The following is a 17121-nucleotide window of genomic DNA, read 5'->3' on the forward strand; positions in this document are numbered from 1 at the left end:
TTCTTTTTTTGCTCCATGTATTTTAAAACTCTTTTGATAGGTGCATGCATGTTCAGAGTGAATATATCCTCTTGATGATTTGACGTCTTTAACATTATAAAGTGACTTTCATTCCTAGTCATACATTCCATCGGTTACAGAATACTTTGTTTCATATTAATATAGCTGTTTCATCTTAGTTTTGATTAGTGTTAGCATGACATATCTTCTTTCAGCCTTTTTTTTTTTTTAAGTCTTTTACTTTTAATGTATTAATGTCTATTTGAAATGTGTTTTTTATAGGCAGCATGTAGTTGAATCTTGCTCTCCTTCTTACCCCCAAGTCTGAAAATCTCTGCCTCTCATTTGGGGTATTTAGACCATTTGCATTTAATATGATTGTTGATATGTTCCAGTTTAAGTTAGGCTGCTGTTTACTTTCTATTTATCTTCTCTGTTACTTGTTCTGCTTCCCCCACTTTTCCTATCTTCTTTGGATTAAATGAATATGTTTTATTGGATTTTTTTTCCTCCTTTGTTGGCTTATTCACTTTAACCCCCCCCCTTTTTTTTTAATCAGTGATTGCTTTTTATCTGGTAACAGTTGTATCTGGCTCTTTGCAACCCCATGGACTGCAGCACACCAGGCTTCCCTGTTCATCACCGCTCAGACTCATGTCCATTGAGTCGGTGATGCCATCCAACCATCTCATCCTCTGTGGTCCCCTTCTCCTCCTACCTTCAGTCTTTCCCAGCATCAGAGTCTTTTCCAATGAGTCAGTTCTTTGCATCAGGTGGCCAAAGTATTACAGCTTCAGCATCAGTCCTTCCAATGTATATTCAGGACTGATTTCCTTTAGGATTGACTGGTTTGATCTCCTTGCAGTCCAAGGGACTCTCAAGAGTCTTCTCCAACACCACAGTTCAAGAGCATCAGTTCTTTGGTGCTCAGCTTTCTTAATGGTCAACTCTCACATCCATACATGACTACTGGAAAAACCATAGTTTTGACTAGATGGACCTTTGAGAGGAAGGTAATGTCTCTGCTCTTTAATGCACTGTCTAGGTTTGTCAAAATTTTTCTTCCAAGGAACAAATGTCTTTTATTTTCATGGCTGCAGTCACCATCTGCAGTGATTTGGGAGCCCCAAAAGATAAAGTCAGCCGCTGTTTCCCCATCTATTTGCCATGAAGTGATGGGACTGGATGCCATGATCTTAGTTTTCTGAATTTTGAGCTTTAAGCCAACTTTTTCACTCTCCTCTTCTTCACTTTCTGCCACAAGGGTGGTGTCATCTGCATATCTGAGGTTATTGATATTTCTCTGGGCATCTTGATTCCAGCTTGTGCTTCATCCAGCCCAGCGTTTGGCATGATGTGGTCTACTTTCAAATAATCCTGCCATTTCACATCACATTTAGCATATTGACCATACCACTTAAGTATACTTTCATTTATCTTTTACTGGTCTTTTTACAGCTTTTCATAGAGTTTATATGTATGTTAGAAACCCCACACTACTTGTTTTTGTTGAAACAGTTCATAATCTTTTAATGAGACTTAACTAACTAGAAACACTCCTACACATCTGCTCATATTGTTTCCTTTTCTGATGCTCTTCAGTTTTTTGTCTAGGTCCTATTTCTGTCTGCTCTCATTTTCCTTCATCCTCAGTACTTCCTTTAATATTTTCTGTTGTGCAGGTCTGTTAGTGACACATTTTCTCATCTTTTGTATATCTGAAATTGTTTGCATTTTCTTTTGTTTTTGATGGACATTTTCATTGGACGTGGAAATTCTAGGTGATACTTTTTCTTTCCACAATTTACTTACTCCACTGTCTACTCACTTGCATTGTTTCTTCTAAGAAATCTTACTAAATGCTTATCTTTGTTCCTTTATATATAATATATCCTTTGTCCCCTGACTGCCTGTAAGATTTTCTTGTTACCATTAGTTTTGAGCAATTTGATTATGATGTGCCTTTGTGTGATTCTCTTTATGTTTCTTGTGCTTGCAGATTATTGAACCCTCTGTATCTATGAATTTGTAGTTTTTATCAAATTTAGAAAATTTCTGACTTTGAAAAAATTGCTTCTGTTCCTACCAGGAATTCTAGTCATGTATATTACAAAGTTTGAGGTGGTCCCAGTACTAAGTGAATGGCTGTTAATTTTAGATTTTAATTTCTCTTTTTAAAAAGCTGGTTTTTTTTCACCCCTGTGTTGACAGCCAGTTTCAGATGTTTGAATAGTCAGTTGAAATACTTTTTATTCCTATCTTCAGGTTCACTCTTCTTTTTTTCCTGCAATGTCTAATGTGTTTTTAATCTTAAACTGTAGTTTTATTTGCACAAGTTCTGTTTGTGTCTTTTAAAAAAATGTTTCCCACAATTTTCTTCTTTAGCTATATGAATATGTGGAATGTAGTTATTTTAATACCTGTTTTAATGTCCTTAACTGCTAATTTTAACAGCTGTGTCAATTCTGGATCAATTTCAGTTGATTATTATTTTCTCATTATAGGTTATGTTTTCCAATGCATCTTTGTATGCTTGGTAATTCTGATTGTGTGCTGGACATTTATGATTTTTTTACTGTATTAAATGAGGAGTAGATTTACATCCCTATAAATTTTTGTGACCTTTTTCTGGGACAGTTACATTTCTTGGAAATAATTTGATCTGTTTAGCTGTACTTAAGGTTTTGTACATGAGACCAGCAGAGCGTTTAGTCTGATTATTCCTCACTGCTGAGAAGATACTACCCCGTGTAAGGTGCTTAATGCGCTCTGAGTGTCTCGATGTTTCACAGTCTGATTGGTGTGCGTGTTGCTTCCACATACCTTGACCTCTGCTGCACCTCCCTGATCTCCGTCTCTGTCCCCACCTGGCGCTCTCCCTGAGTGCCTGTCTCTGTCCACATTTCCTCCTCTTATGAGGACAACAGCCATACTGGATTAGGGCCCACCATCATGACCTTATCCTTAACTAATTACATCTGCAGTGACCCTGTTTTCAAATAAGATCAGTTCCAAATATAGTCATATTCTTGGTGCTTGGGGGCTAGACTTGCATGTGAGTTTTGCAGGGACACAGTTAGACTGTAACTGCCACCCTCAGCCCGTGTTGTTTCCCAGACATAACACTTGTATGTTCTTAGGTTCTTACCTCTGTTCTTCCCTCAGCTTGGAATGCCCCTTTTCTTTTCCTTTGTTTAATTAAGAACTACCTACTAATCAGAATTAATGTCCATTCACCTTTTACCATAAGTGTTTACGTGGCTGTTTCTTGCACATGCTTGAAAAACTGGAGAAGACTCAAGTTTTGGAATTGTGCTCCAGTTCTTTCTTCCCTCCCCAGTCCAGCCTGTAGTGCTTTATAACTAGTGGTTACTCAAATATGTCAATGAGTGTGTCTGAGCAGACAAGTTGTATACACGAGGCATTTTATGAAAGATTAACAACTTTAGAAAGGTTTGTATTCTGGACTCCTGGAAGCCTCTTCAGGAGGTGGTTATAGTAAGCCAGGCTTGCATTAGTTTACTAAATATTTACTGAGCCTACTAGGTTCAGAACCCCCTTTACTAGGTGTTAGAAATTGAGAGACCTGTGACAGTTGCAGGAGTCTGCCACTCTTCTCATGGAACTTACTGTCCGTGAACGGTTATAAGGTGAAAGAACAGAGATCGTTACGAATCCTAGTAGGAACCCTGGGCAGATCCTAGAGGATGATTAGTCATGAAGGTGTAGAATGAAGAAGAGTACGAGAACATGAAGCAAGCCAGGATGATGGAAGAGTATTGTTAGTGGAAATGGCAGGTTAGGCAGGGGTGTTCTTTTGGCGAGGTCGGGTGGGGGGCATAAATTAGTTAGCTTCTGGATAAATAAGTAGAACCTGTAAGTAGAAATTCCAGATTGCAGAAAGTCCATAAATGAATAGTTAATTGATAGCTGTTGGCCTTGCTTTCCCATGAGCGGGGGAGAGAGCATGAGCAGTTAGCTGCAGGGAGGAGCTGACCGAGTGGACAGCAAGGCTTTTCCGGGTGCGTGCTGCTCTGAAAATACTGGGAGGAAGAGTGGAAGGGCTGCGGAGCTGGGAGCTGATACTGTGGTGATCATTTCTGTTTTGCTGATGAGCAGAGCGGGGCACAGGAAGTTGAGAAGGTACCAGAGGACATGGCTAGGGAATGGTGCAGCTGGAATTTGAACTGGGCATTGAGGCGCAGGGATCTGTGCTGTTAGGCAGTACTCTGTGCTGCCTCTAAGGTATGAGGTTTCTCATAAGGGAACTGCAGCGTGTTACAGAGTTAGAACCTGTCAGCCTCACTTTCTCTTAATGAAGGTCGGCGTGAAAATAAATAGAGGGAAACCAAAGCAATTCTATTAAATTTCTACAACTTACGAGCAACGATGGGACTCTGTATGGTCAGTTAGTAGCTAACGGATGTTCTGTTAGATGTCAGGTAGTTTGAGAAACCAGTGAACATTTACTGTGCCAAGCGTTTCCTCTTGTTGGTAAGTGTATGTTAGTGGATAAGACGGAGTCCTTGCTAACGTGGAGCTTATATTCTAATGGCTAAAGATAACCTCGCAAACATCTAAACCTGTGCATGGTTGGGGGAGGTGCAATTTTTGCCAGAAAGGCCCTCAGGAATGGTCTCTCCAAGGGTGTGCTTTACTTCAGCTTTATTTGACTTGTTTTAAATGAACCCACGTGTCTGTGTGGTATTCTGGTTTATAGTGCCAACCGCAGTCCTGCATAAAATCGTGCATGCCTATTCTTGTATCCAGGACAATTTACTGTTTTTTCCCACTTGGAGTAGAGGAATGATAGTTGTCCATAGGAAAGCCAAGGGAGTTCTGTGTAAAAGAGTGGTCATTTCTAATCACTGTCCGTTTCCTCATAGACCCAGTGAGAGGGTGGGAACTTGGCACCCTGCTCTTGGCAGTGTTAACACTCTTAATATCATTCCTTTGGGGCTAAGGACTCCCCTGCGTTGAAAACAGTGAGTAGGCTCCGCCACCACAGATGTCTTTGGCGTTAAGAAGAGAACGCAGTGTCGTGCGGGAAATCCTTGCTAGTGCCTGTGCACGTCATCCATGTTTCTTGATAGTTACTGTGGAAGAAGATTTTATAACTAAAGCTTTGGAAAAAGTTTTCCTGAGCCCTAGTCCTCTCAGTTCCCTTGTTTTTGCATAAAATGGATTATAGGTGCACTTACCTAACCATTTCCTAAGAACTGTAATATCTCTGAAGACATAGTCATGATAAACTTTTTTCTAAAACATGTTTAAATAAATACATTAGTATTAAATAGTGTAGTCGGTGCAGCTCAGGAAACAAAGAGGACAAGTTGCGTTTTTTAGAAACTCAAAATCAAAATAGCCTATTCGGATCCTTGAGGGCTTTTAAAAGACATTTTAATTGACATTAGTTTTCTATTCAGTATGGGCTTCCCAGGTGGCGCTGCTGCTGCTGTTAAGTCGCTTAAGTCGTGTCTGACTCTGTGCGACCCCATAGACGGCAGCCCACCAGGCTCCCCGGTCCCTGGGATTCTCCAGGCAAGAACACTGGAGTGGGTTGCCATTTCCTTCTCCGCAGGTGGCGCTAGTGGTAAAGAATGCACCCTCTAATGCGGGAGCCGTAAGAGACCTGGTTCGATCCCTGGATGGTGAAGATGCCCTGGAGGAGGGTGTGGTAACCCATTGCAGTGTTCGTGCCTAGAGAATGCCGTGGAAAGAGGAGCCTGGTGGGCTACAGTCCATAGGGTTGCAAAGAGTTGATAGTTAATGGGAAAATTGCTACTTTTTTCTAGCTATGAAATACTAGTATTCTGGCACTTGAGAATTCATAGCATGAAGGCTTTTAAATCTTCACCTTTGAAATTGGGTGGTGTTTTAGAGTTTACAAAGTGTGTTCACATGTGTTAGCTCACGTGACCCTCTCATAGGTGTTCGAATGCTGTGTCATCCCCGCTTTACAGGAAGTGCGACTGGGCCTTGAGGAAGGCCAGATCACACTGAGAGCTAGTAGACCCGGGGCCAGACTCCATTTGCTCCCTCCAGGGCAGTGTTGGCTCTACGCTTGTCCTTCTCGCTATGGAAGTGGCACGCCCAGGATCGGTGGAGGGTGGGCTCCTCGGTGCTCCCTTGGGACCTGCCGCGTGGCGCTCTGAGTCACACTGCTCCTCTGGGTGATACTGTTGTGTGCCTTGTTGTTAGCGCTGGTCCGCCTTGTCAGTGATGGTGATGGCCTGGCCGGGGGCCGGAGGGCGCCTGCTGTTCAACTGTGGAGCCTCAGTTTACGTATAATCATCTCTCTCCTCTCCTTGTAGCAGAAATTGGTTCTTTTGTGTCCCCCTCCTTCCTGAGTCTCAGGAGGTGAGTTATTAATCGTTGAGCCTGGCAGTGATGTTTTTGAGTGCCATTACGTGCCCATTCACTGAAGATCTGTCAGTGGATGAAGCAGCGGTTCCATCCTTAAGGGCCTTGTTTTATAGTTGGGGATCAAAGAAATAATAACACAAACTCATGTATTATACAAACACTGCATAGATGCACTTTACTGTGTGAATCTGTCATATGTAGACGCATAAGTGGGTGTGTGTATGACAATTCCAGGGTGCCTCGTGCTAGCCTCCAGGTTGCCTCTGGAGCCTCCAGACCCCATCTCCAGCCCATTGCCTCCTTTTCTGTAAACACTTCGCCCACTCCGGCTGTGTCCTCTGTGGCTGTTCTGTGGCGAGAGGACAGAGCTGATAGCTGCAGCAGAGGCTGTGCTTGGCAAAGCCTGGTGTGTTCATACCCAGGCTCTAAGAAAAAGTCGACTGACCTTGCTCCAGGTTTGCTAGCCATTGTATTGGCAGGTCCTGGCTCAGCTTCGGAGTTGGAAAGTGTGGCTGATTTGGGAAGCTGACTGAGATGACCGATGTGGAGCTTTGGGGTGGGGAGGGTGGTTGCCGCCGTCCAGGTGTGGGGTGAGGTGGGGTATTTCCAAAGGTGGAGGTGACTGAGTCAGTTTTGTTTTGAAGTAGGGACCTTTCATGCTTTCAGAAGAGCTTTTGCTGTTGGTGTGTTCTAGTAAGTGTGACTTGTATGTGATGATTTTAAAAATGGGCATTAAAATGATATGATTAAAGTGTATATAAATTAGATGAGGAGAGTTGCTCCTGTTTCCCCAGGTTTCCACTCGAGAAATACTTGTCATTAAGGGCTGTTACGGATTTCCCTTCTGTCTAAATATGCTCTTCTACTCTAGAGTTTTTTAAAAAATCTGTTTTCCTTTCATTTTCTTTCACATTGTGACTCCTTAGCTGACTTGGTTCCTCAAAATGCAGAGATTTCGGAAGGATTTTAGTAGAGGTCCCCCCGTCAGTCAGTGAGCTGACACTGTGGGTAATTTTTTAGGAAGGATTTTAGTAAAGGCCTCCCCATCAGTCGATGAACTGATGTTGGGCTTTGGAAATGATGCTTTCATGCCAAGTAGTACAGTACTTTGGACTCTATCATCACTGTTCTAAAGCACAGAAATCTAATCAGAATCCTTGTTCTAGTGGAGGAGCGCCTTAATCTGATAACCTGGGAAATCTTTGAAAAATATTGATACTTGGTCCCCATTTCAGACCTAAATGAATCCAGATCTTTAGAGGTTGAGATGACGTGTATTTTTAAAAGCCCCCCAAGTGAGCTATTGAGTAGGTAGCACTTCGTATAACTTTGTTTTCATAATGTTTTTACATGCTTGTAGTATATATAATTGACGGTTTATCCTGGAAAAGTATGCTCAATTTTTCTGAACACAAATACTGAACAGAGGAGGGAAATACATATAAAACAGGAGTTACTGCATTTGAGTTGAAGATTCACGTGCATTGACTCCCACCCACCCTCTGCGTTGTACTTATTCACCGGGAAAAATTCTCTCCTTTCAAAACCAAACATACATTTCTTAATTCGGGTGGTAGCTTTGTATTAGTCCAGATCCTTACTAATGCTGCTGATCATTGCTTTCAAATTGAGAAATAACATTTCTTTTTTTAAGTATGTGCTAGCCTCTCTAGGTAGATACCACTTTGTGTATTCATTATGGTAGGCTAAAAGATATAACAACATCCCTAACAAATCAGCGATTTTAGTTCAAAAGTTTATTTCTGGTTCATACAGTTGCCCAGTGACTACACACCAGGGTAACTGCTCTATACAGCTATTCAGGGACCAGACTCTGGACATTTTTCTCAGCTTACATGTGGTGTCCAAAGGTCACCCTGGCTCTGGCATTCAGTCATGGCATGGGAAAGAGCATGGCAGTTTGCATGGCAGTTTTATGGGCCAGGCTGGTGGTGCCACACATCACTTCTGGTGCCATTCCATTGGGCAGAGCCTAGTCGCACCCTTGTCCCTGTGGCAAATGCGGCCACCGTAAACGTCACCAGCAAGACCTTGATTTAGTTTTAGGTAATTTTTTCTCTCATCTTTCCTTTTCTCCATGATACTGCTGAATTACTGCTCCCATGATACGCACTCCCCGCCCCCTACAATGTTGGGCGATTGTTCCTCCGGGTCCTTTATGTGTGACGGTTCTTGGATGCAGACAACAGAAACTCAGGCTCGGCAAATATAGGCAGACAATGAATTTCATGGAAGGCTGTAAGTCTGTGTACCGAATTGTTTGGGAAAATAAGTAGGAACCAAGTGGCCGGCAGCAGAGGACACAGTCTGATCAGGCCACAGTCTGGTCTGGTTAGGATGCCACTCCTGGCACCTCTCAGTCTGTCCCCTCCCCACCGGGAGTGCTCTCACAGTCCCTGCGCCTCCAGGAGGGACCGTTCAAACTGGGGTCCCTAGCAAAACCCCAGCTACCAGGGAGTGAGGAGGAGCCAAGTTCTGTTGCTGTTCTCCTTTTATGGTAGGAGCGTGGATTTCTTTGTCTTCTGTGAGTCCCGCAGACTGTGGTGGGTGTCCAGAGACCAAGTGACCAGAAAGCGACAGATGCCTACATCAGGGCTTTTTTATCAGGAGAAGATGTCCTGTCCTGGGGTGTCAGACAGGAGATTGTTCCAGGCTTGATTTTACCTCTGACCTTTCTGGACAAGTTGGTACAACTCTGGGTTGCAGGTGGCCCATCTGTAAATTGAGGTTGGGAACTTGATGTCTGTTAATGTTTGTCGATCCACTCACTCACTGAGTAACATACTTACTGAGCATCTTTGTGCTGGCGTGAAAGAGGTGAGTGAGAGAGACAGTCTGGCCTTGTGGTCCAGCCATGCGCATAGGAATCGTTCTGATGCAGTGAAGAGTGGGAGGGCAGCTCATGAGGATCCCCTCGTCCACCCTGGAGGGCTGTGGGCAGGGGGTTCCTGGGTCTCTCTTAGTTTCCTGCACTCATTCACTTATTAAGTGTCTGCTGTAAACCTTGACATTGTTGTGTTTAGGAGAATCTGTGAACAGAAAGACCAGTACTCCCTCAAGGGTGCTGATTGTAAGGACCCGTTGATGCTCCCGCACGGACCGTGCTTGCAGTGCTCGTAGCAGAGAGGAGAACTGATGTGCTCGCTGCGAGGCTCTGGGGACGCTCCTAAGAGCAGGTGACGTGAGACTGGGCCTTGAATGCTGAGTTCAAGATTTCAAGTGGAAGTCGTCCAGTCATGTCCACTTCTTTGCAACCCCAATTCTCCAGGCCAGAATACTGGAGTGGGTTGCCTTTCCCTTCTCCAGGGGACCTTCCCAACCCAGGGATCGAACCCAGGTCTCCCTCATTGCAGGCAGATTCTTTACCAGCTGAGCCACAGGGGAACCCCTCAAGATTTCCTCAAGGAGCAGGAAAGAGGAGAAAAAGAGAGTACTCCAGACAGAGGGTCCGCTTCTGCTCAGACACTGTTGGTTCAACTCAGAGGAAGGATGTGTAGTGCGAGGATGGGATGGGAGACCTGGGTGCTCTGATGTCTCATGGTGTTGATCTGGGAACTTTTTTAAGGAAGCGATTTGACAGCAGTGATGAGGAGGTGCAGGTACTACTGTAGAATCCCCCTTCCCCCCAACACTTGGGAAGATAAGATCTTAACAAAGAGTAAAGCAATAAGTGTATGAGTTTGTGAGACATTCCTGAGGCCAGGGTTCTAGAATGTAGTTGGATTGTGTGTGCACAGGCAGAAATGAGAGGGGGAAATGGGAGCATGAGGCCTCTGAGGTCTCCAGCTTGAGTGGATGGATGCGGGGGTGCAGCCTGTGGAACGGGGTTTCACTTGGCAGCCCCGTCTGCTCCAGCCTGGGCAGACATAGCGTGCCTTCTGACCGGGTTCTGGCTGGACCCAGTGCTTTCTGTGCTGTGTGACTATTGGTGTGTGCCCCACGCGGCCACTGCCAGTCTGCTCGAGTGTGGGCTTGGGGGGAAACGCAGCTGCCTTTTCTCTTGTGTGAGGGATGGGAAGTGGAGAGCAGACACAGCTCCCTGCCACATCCAGTTTCTCTTTTCCTTGTCTCATTTCCTTCAGAACACGAATCTGACATTTTTTCTGATATTACGGGGTTCACTTACTGTCTGAGGACTGCTACTTTCCCCCAACCAGCAATCAAATGCAGACTCCAGGAAGACAGAGACTTTGCCCTTTGTCTTCGTGTTTATGTCCTTAATGCTGAGGACTTTATCTAGAACAGTGCTGTCCGGTAGGGTATAAGCCTGTCATGTAATTTAAGTTTCTAGGAGTCACCATCTAAAAAAATAGAAAAAAGAAACATTAATATAAAGTTTGGTAAAATGTTTTATTTTACCAAATATATCTGAAAAATATTATGTTAAAGTTAAAAATTATTGAGATAGTTTACATTCTATTATTCTGTGCTCCATCCTTGAAGTCTTGTATATTATACATTTACGGCCCGTCTTGGTTCCCCCTAGCTGCTTTTCAGGCCCTGAGTAGCCGTCTGTGACTAGTGGCTGCCGTGTTGGACAGCTTAGGTGTAGAGCATAGTAGGGGCTCAGTAAATATTCGTTGACTGAAAGAGTTAGAAGATAGATTGATCATGAAGAGGGAATGAAGAATCCAGGAAGGATTTTAACAGTGAGGAAATGGAGCCTGTTTATATGCTGGACAGAACTGGAAGGGAGAGGTGGATGATGGTAGGAGAGAGAGGGGCTCTTTGATGGAAGCAGTTCCCCGGAGGACGGCCCGAGGGTGGTTGGAGATGGGCTCTGGCAGCCCCGGGAGGAAGGAGAAGGGAAGGGCTGCTATCTTAAGCTCCTCTGAAGAGGTATGTTCTTCAGTGATATTGTAAGAAACCCAGATCCACTTAGTTTAGCATAAACTTCTAATTGAAATTGTGTTATAACGATTCCTTCCTCTCATTTTAGGCATTAGATTGTTGAGAGTTCCTTAACCTTGAGAGTGGTTTCCCTAAAGACTTAAAAGAAGAAAGAATCGAATCATTAGACTTAATAAAATGCTGTATGCCAAGTACTTTTGTCGTTCAGTCGTGTCCACCTCTTTGTGATCCTAGAACTGTAGCCCACCAGGCTACGTATCCTTGGGATTTTCCCGGCAAGAATATGGGAGTGGGTCGCATTTCTTTCTCCAGGGGACTGTCAAGTATACCTCAATTTAAAATTTTTTTTAATTAAAAAAGGAAAGGAAAATAAAAACATGTTTATAGGTGGGAAGTGGGAAGAAGTGTTAGTGGCATGTATCAATGTTTTTACTTTGGTGTGTCATTCAACTAAAAAAAGAAATGTTTTATGTGTTAAAATTAAATCTAGTTTTTTAGCATTGTGATTATATTTGAAGTTGAAAAAATTTTTTGTACTGTACATGTCTGAATGTAAAATAATTTTCCCAAACATATTTTCAGTCCTTACATATTTGAGTCCTTAAACAGTCTTTTACATTATCTCCTCTGCTGTGGCACATGCTGTGTAGACTGCTCATTTCTTTACTTTGAGTAATCGAGGTCTCTTTAGGATGACGCGTAAGCCTGTTTCAGTAGTAGTTTGGGATGCTTATGAACATCATTTGATGTCATGAATCTGTTCAAAGTGAGGCAGAGAAATTTAACACAGATGTTTAAGGTTATGACCTCGTGTTTTCAGGAGCTGATGTTGTACATAATACTTTTAAAGACCATTTTTAAAAGTACTGTAATTAGAAAGTCTTTAAAATACCTTAGAAGTTAAGATTATGCGCTCTGGAAAACCTAGGTGACTTTAAGGACAGGAAATTGGTATTGAAGATTGGGAGCATGCTTCGGACCATAGTGTGGTGGATACCCCTCATATACAGAGAGAACTATGCACAGACACCTTCAGAGGTCTTGTGACCTCCAGACCACCACAGTAAAGTGAATTGCACAATTTTTTAATTTTTCAGTACGTATAAAAGTTGCGTTTATACTATACTGTCATTTGTTAAGTGTGCGATAGCATTATCTTTTTAAAAAGTGCATACCTTGATTTAAAAAATAAAATACAAAACCCCCCAATTACAGTAGTAAAGTCAGAGATCGCAGATCACAATAACAAATGTAGTAATAATGAAAAAGCTTGAAATACTGTAAGAATTACCACAAGGTGATACAGAGCCATGAAGTGAGCAGATGCTATTGGAAAAATGACGCTGATAGACTCGCTTGACTGGGGTTGCACAAGCCTTCAGTTAGTGAGACCCACAGTATGCGCAAGGCGCAGGGAAACGAGGCACGCTCGTGGTCCTGGTCGGACTGGGAGACGCAAGCCCTCCTTGGCGTGGGGACTGTCGTGTGTGCTTGACTGAGGTCTGCTCAGGCAAATGCGCTGTCGAGGCTGGAAGTGACTGGGGCGGTGGTTGGTCACCATGTTCAACGTTTTATTCTGCCCAAGCCTCCAGAGCAGCTTGGGTTCAGACCTGTCAGAAACAGAGGCGCTCTAGGAAGACGTTTCAGAGACGGGAAAGAAAGCAGAGTGATGCGTATATTTTAAAGAAGCCCCACATGGATGGTGCGAGCCCCCTGTGTGTGACACGGGGGTGTGTGTCGGACGGAGCGGCTGTCGGTCCAGGTGGCGTGTTTTCCCCATTGTCACATGGTTCACCTCAGAACCTGGACCAGAACCCTCGGCTCTTCCTCCCCTCGTCAGTTTTTGGGTTTTTTCCCTCCTCCTCTGCACCCATTTCCTTCTCCTTTTATGGTTTTTGTACCTGTTTTTCCTTTCTGTTTTCAACAAAGTGTAACCGTCGTGTGCGTGATAGCGTGAACACTGCTGAGATGTACGAGACCGCAGTCTTGGATCAAATCACACCGCCTTTAAGGAGGTACGCTCACTCAGCTAGTGCCCTTCTCAGACGTTCCCAGTCACCACTGTTTCCCAAGTCACCGAGGCTCAGAACGTCGCAGTCGGTTTTGAAACCGACTTGTCTCTCATCTTCCATATTTACGTAAGTTTTTAAGTCCTGTCATTTCTGTCTCATGGTGCCTGTTCTCGCGTCTTCCTTTCCATTTTCGACAATAGCCTCCTAAAGACTCTCTCAGTCCTTGCTCAGACGGTTGAAACGAGCCCCTAGTTGCTCTCTGCTTGAGGTTTTCCGCCTCCGTCTGTCTTGCACATCACTGTGCTGTGATCAGCTTGAGCAACAAGACATTTTTCGAGCACTTACCCTGTGCCCAGTACCGTTCTAAATTAATCTTTAATTTTCATCATGGTCTTGAGGTTCAAGCACTGTTACTAACCCATTCTGCAGATGGAAAGGGAGACACAGATTGAATTATCCACTCAGTAGCTAGGTAGTAAGTGGCAGAATTGAATCCAGACCCTGCCAAGCGTTCCTTGCTGTAGTTGAAAACAGCTGGAGTGGCATCCCTCCTGGCCGCCTCTTCCCTGGTTTACAGATCCCGTCTCTTACCTGGCAGCAAGACCCTGGTCCAGCCTACCGTTCTGTCCATCAGCTCCCCCCTGTCTGTATTCTCTGGCTAAGCTTGAAGGGACATTTGAGTGGTGGTTCGGAAGGGCGGTGGGCAGGCCGAGCTGCAGAGTGAGGAGTGGAGGGTGTGCCTGGCAGGTGGGGCTGGAGCCTGGGGAGCCCCCCCGGCTCCCTGGGGCGGGCACTGCAGGTGCGACCTGGGGTGGACAGTGCCCGCTGCCCACCTCGTCTTCTCTAAGGGTCTTCATGAGCGCCTCACAAAACCCGTGGGGGCTGGGGAACTGGCTTTCTTAAAAGGTGTTTGTAAAGTTTGACGTGACGTTTATCCGTTTCTCCTAGATTCCTTTTAAACTGCCCTCCCTTCCGGCCACAGCCACTGGTTTGTCTCTTGACATGGACTCGGGCAGGGACGTGCGCAGGCAGGGTGCTGTTTCTAGCCTGTCTGCTTCCTGCCCGGTCCGTTTGTCTTCGCTCCTGTGCGAGGACGCGGCAGGCTGCTCTTGCAGGCAGGGTCTCTCGTGCCTCTCGAGTGCTTGCCTGCCCCTTGGTCTCCGAGGCCTGGATTGCGATCAGGAGAGAGGACCCTGCCGGTCCCGGGTTGTTCCCAGTGACCAGCGCGAGCAGGGGCCCACACTTAAGGCCCCGTGAGCTGCTGGGCTTCAGGTTCTTTCTGTGCGAAGAAGGGTAACAGTTGCTGCAATAAAGCCACCCAATTCATGGAGCTCGCGTGGATCTGAGGCATACTGGGGCAAGATTGGCGTTGGAAGAAGAGTTGAATGAATGTAGTTACTATTTTTTTTTTTTACTGTTTCTTTAGTTGTGAGAAACTGCTGACAGCATTCTGGTAAAAGGTCATAGAAACCTGCTTGATTGTACTGTTACTGCTAGGGTATCATGTTGGGTTTGGAAAAACGTACCTGTTTGAGAGGTAGATCGTGAAATCTCATTGTTATTTGTTGACTTCTTGACTTGAGTGAGTTTGAGGGTTTTCCCATATGCTTATTGTTGGTTTGTGAGAATTGCATTTTTTGCCTGACTTTTTCTGGGGGGTGGGGGAGATTTTAGTTTTATTAATTACATCATTAGACAGCTTTATATATTTAAACATATTGTATAACATTTTGGACAGTAACATTTTCCAGACTGTTTTCATTTGACATGGAACTCAGATGCAAATTTTAAACACTTTTCTGCACAGTGGATATGGAAGAGGGAAAACTACTGATGAGCTCTAAAATGATGTATTTATTTATAAATAAATATACTTTTATATAAATATATTACACTGCATAAATACACTTTTAATGAAAGGTTACTTTTTTATATTTGATTACATTTTATAACCTCTGTTAACAAGTTGCTCAGTGCTTAACTTTTGACAGTGTCTTTGGTCAGATGAATATCTTGCTTTTTGGGCATTTGGTAATGGAAAATCCCCGTAAATATACAGTGTTTTAATTGGAATCACAAAGCCAAATGATTGCCTCACTGGATAATTTTAAGTATTATGCTGCAATTCAATATAGGTACCCAACCAAGTACTTAGCTAGATTTAAAAATATCTTGTATGTTTAACAGCTGTCTAGCGAGAACTAAAAAAGAGTGAGGAGAGGAGTATGTGTATGGTTCTCCCCTTTTCTGCCTAGCATTGGAGAGGGAAGAAGTTTTAAAAAGTGTGTGTGTGGTGTGTTTTTTTTTTCCCCTCTCAGCTGCTGTTGCTGTGTGTGTTCTGGGAGAAGGCAGAGGCAAAGATGAGGGAAGGCTCGGGTCGGCTTTCCTTCCAAAGAGGGTTAGTGTCCCTGCAGCTCGGTGGCTTCTCCAGACACTCGTTAAAGCGGCATGGTCGTGGCGCAGCTGGAGGTGGCAGCAGCCGGTGGCAGGTGACGTCCCCGCCAGTGTCGCATTCCTCGCTGCCTCGTTCTGTGTCTGGTTCTTCTTGCTGGAGGGCAGGGCAGCTGAGCGGCAGTGTTCACCTTTTTAACAGCTTTGTAATATTTCAACTTTTAGATGGGTTGTAATATATCGTCTCTCTTCCTTTTGTGTATCCAGATTTCTGGAAGGCAACTGTAGTGTGTGTGGGCCCTGGCAAAGTTGCCGTCAAGACATCTCAAGAAAAAGGCTGAAATGGGGTGGGGGAGGGAGCATCTTTGGGTAATTCAGGTTTTAATTGTGTGAACGTAGTCATATATTGTGTGTATAAAAGATTTAAAGTTTTTTAAAAATAGTATTTTGCTATGTATCTAGCCACCAATTATTAAAATGTGTCATTTAAGCTCTAAACAGAAGACTTTTGAGCACAACCTTTTCTTCCCTCTGTCTGTGATCTGTGTAACATTTCAAATCCATGGCATTTTACAAGGGAAGGAATGCTTTGCATTTACGTGACTGGACAAGACGATGAACCACCTCCTTTCATGTATGAGGAACCTGACTTATTTGTTACCATATTGCGTGCGTGCGGGTGTTAAGGCAAGTGAGAGGAAGTCTTCAATCCTAGTTCAGTGTATTTCTGTGGAGCAAGCTGGGCTTTCCAGGTATATCTTCATTTTCCCTGTTTCATAAATGAGTTTGTTACATTTGCCTGTGATGGAGGTATTGGAGATCTGGAAAGCAGAGCCCAAGACCACGGGGCTTCACAGAGGTGGTTATGAGCAACTTGAGATGGGCCGTTCCATCTAGATGGGTTCAGTGTTCTTGAACTGTCCCACGGATGACTCTGACCTGAGAAGGAGGTGAACGAAAACCCCAGCTCCTGACTGGGAATCATGGGGTGTGGCCTTCACTGAGTGCACAGGTCACGTTACCGCTAGTGAGGCTGAATTTAACTGTTCCCCGCTCTGTCAGCTGCCGCTAACCCTGTCTCAGGTGGGTGTATCTGCTAAACCGTAAAAAAGGGTATGTCGCCTGACGGGTACGCACATGAGGACAGCTGTCCAGCCTTGGTTGCTGTCATCGGAGGACACGCTGGATTCTCAGATCTGACTTACTGTCTGTCTGAGTGATCGTTTCTTAGCCTGCTTGAAAGAAGTGTTTCTTGGTTACAACTTGTAGAGTTTGTCAGTTTGCGTCATTTCTGTAAAACTTCAGGTATCTTTCTTTCTTTATGAAAGTTAATTTTACTGAAGGCCAAATGACTTCAGTTCACTTGTAAATCCTTCAGCTCCACAAGTGTTAGCATTCATCCGAGCACTCCAGGCGGGACGCGTTATTTGTTCACTTTTGTTAGCAGGCAGATGCCTGCTGGAGCAGCGGCACTGTCCCA

General features: G+C 44.3%; 1 protein-coding gene across 7 annotated transcripts in view; it reads left to right on the forward strand.

The window, feature by feature from the left end:
* The window catches only part of DYRK1A (dual specificity tyrosine phosphorylation regulated kinase 1A), a 144521-nt gene that overhangs the window by 71352 nt on the left and 56048 nt on the right, over window positions 1-17121 (forward strand). The window contains exon 1 of one of the 7 annotated variants that reach the window (XM_059885122.1): window positions 13168-13376. The exons of the other annotated variants lie outside the window; for them this stretch is intronic. The gene's annotated coding sequence lies outside the window, so the exon portion shown is untranslated. Of the gene's footprint in view, window positions 1-13167; window positions 13377-17121 lie in introns of those variants that run through there. 7 annotated transcript variants of the gene reach the window in all.

This window comes from Bos taurus, chromosome 1, assembly GCF_002263795.3.
Source record: "Bos taurus isolate L1 Dominette 01449 registration number 42190680 breed Hereford chromosome 1, ARS-UCD2.0, whole genome shotgun sequence".
NCBI classification, from domain to species: Eukaryota; Metazoa; Chordata; class Mammalia; order Artiodactyla; family Bovidae; genus Bos; species Bos taurus.